Source organism: Agelaius phoeniceus, chromosome 2 (assembly GCF_051311805.1).
Source record: "Agelaius phoeniceus isolate bAgePho1 chromosome 2, bAgePho1.hap1, whole genome shotgun sequence".
In the NCBI taxonomy this organism is placed as follows: domain Eukaryota; kingdom Metazoa; phylum Chordata; class Aves; order Passeriformes; family Icteridae; genus Agelaius; species Agelaius phoeniceus.
The window spans coordinates 5,404,436-5,406,548 of NC_135266.1; positions in this window are offsets into that span (position 1 = coordinate 5,404,436).

Below are 2,113 nucleotides of genomic sequence, written 5' to 3' on the forward strand. Positions count from 1 at the left end.
ATCCACAGCTACTGACAAATCACAATGTGCTTTCCCTCACCACACTCCAAGTCACCCTGGTCTACTTTCACACCAGGACTGATGGCAGCAGGGACAGGCAGCAAGAGTGAAACCCACAGGGTGTTTCCTCCTCAGATCAAAGCACTTCACACAAAATAGTTCAGCAAAGAAAGCTGAGGCAGATTTTGGAGTGCACTGAAATTGGCAGCAACTTTTTATTAGCCTGGAGATAAAGCAATACTGCATTGTATTGGGGTTTTTCTTTTTAAAGAAGGGAACATCTTTGTTTACAGTCATTTTTGTTTATAGAACAAGCTTGTTTTCAAGGTTTTCTTAAAAATGCAAGGACTGTTCCAAAGCATAGTTCTGGGCTGCATTTGATTAGGGCTCCTTCCTGCTTTGACAGATAAAAGGTCACTCTGCTCAACTGTGTGCTGCTGAAGGGGGTTTGGTGAAATCCCAGCAACAGGAGTGGGAAGGAGCTGTTTTGGTTTGAAATACTGAGGAAAAGAAACACCTTTTCCCCTACCTACATTTTTAAAAGGTCCTTGGATTGTCAATGCTGTGGAGAGAGGCAAAGGAGTTGCTCAATCACCACAAAAAGCTCCAGTGCAGCATGGGGTGAACTTCTGTGGCCTACAAATATTCTTGGAATGGTTTGAGGGTTTCCAGTCCTGCTATAAAACTACACCCTCATTGACCTATTCCCTTTTGCCAGGCACACAGACAGGCCTTGGTTCAAGTTCAGAAAATAAACACCAGCAAGTGACTTCAGGTTTAACCACTAGAAATAAATAGTTCAAATTCCAGGGAAAGGATTGTTGTCTTCCTCTCTGCAGCAGGGGTATCCACTCCCTTTTAATGATTTGTGTTTTCCAGTTAGACAAGGCAGATTGGAAAACATCTAAAAGAAGGATTTAGACCTTCCTTTCTCAGATCACTTTGCACAGAGCCCTTCAAAGCAATGCCCAGGCACATGTGGTCTCACAACTGAAGCTCAGGAGCTGCTGTGTGCAGAAAAGGAAACATGAAATGGAATAGGAAAGGAGAACTTGTAGGAAGAAGAACAAAAAGGCTTGAGCCATCTGCCAGATATCACATCTCATGTCACTCCCACACACCACAATCTGTCATGAGTTCAAGTGTTGGAAGAAAATTTGGGTTTCTTCCAGGAGAGCAGCAGGGTGAGGATCACAGGAGTGCCTGCAGCCAGTGGAGATCACTGTCAAGGTCCTTCCTGTGCTGGGGAAAAATATCCCTCACAGGAATAGGAACTGCTATCTGATCCTCCAGAAGTTTAATACTGACATACAGGATCTGAAACCAACCACTGAAGGCAGTTACCTGTGTCCTCCTCTGATTTTCCTCCAGTGAGAAAATGGATTGGAAGTGAACCAATACAGGCTCCTGCTGCAGATTCAAATTTGTGAAGAAATGTTGGAGTTTGCACAGTGTCTGCAAGCTTCATCAGGGGATCATTTCTTTTTCACAGCTAGCAAAAGATCTAGTCAGAACCTTTTCCTCCTGTCCTGTCTGGTTCACAGACAGTGTGAATACAACCCTGTTTCTGGTGGTATTTTACAGAATCTGCACACCAGCAGACTCCAAACTCTACTCCTAAATAAAAGCTACACTCTGAGGCTGAGCTTCCTTAAATGCTTCCCCAACTGCTTTCCCTAGAGCCTCTCTTCAATTAAATAAACACAAGAACCACCAAGTTTTAAAAGCCAAGCCACCACTCCTACCCAGTATCAAAGCACTTCAGATGGCAGATTCTCACCCCCTCCTGAGACCCAAGAAAAATCCTCATCACCAAAAATCCTCATCCTCATCCTGCACCACTGCACTGGCTGCCCCAGGTACAGCCCAGCAGCTTTCCACCTCACACCTTCCCTCAGAAGATTGAAATCACAGGGTTTTCATCCCAGCATGGCATCTAGGTGAACTACCAAGAAATTTGCCTACCTGTTGCTCTATTATTGACATTCAGCATCTTCCATGGAGAAAGGGAGAAGCTGTCAGCAAACCAAGCAGCTGGGCCCCACATCTGCATTTGAATGCAGAAATTCTACATGTCCAGACACTCCAGAGAGAACCACTCACAGTGCACAGG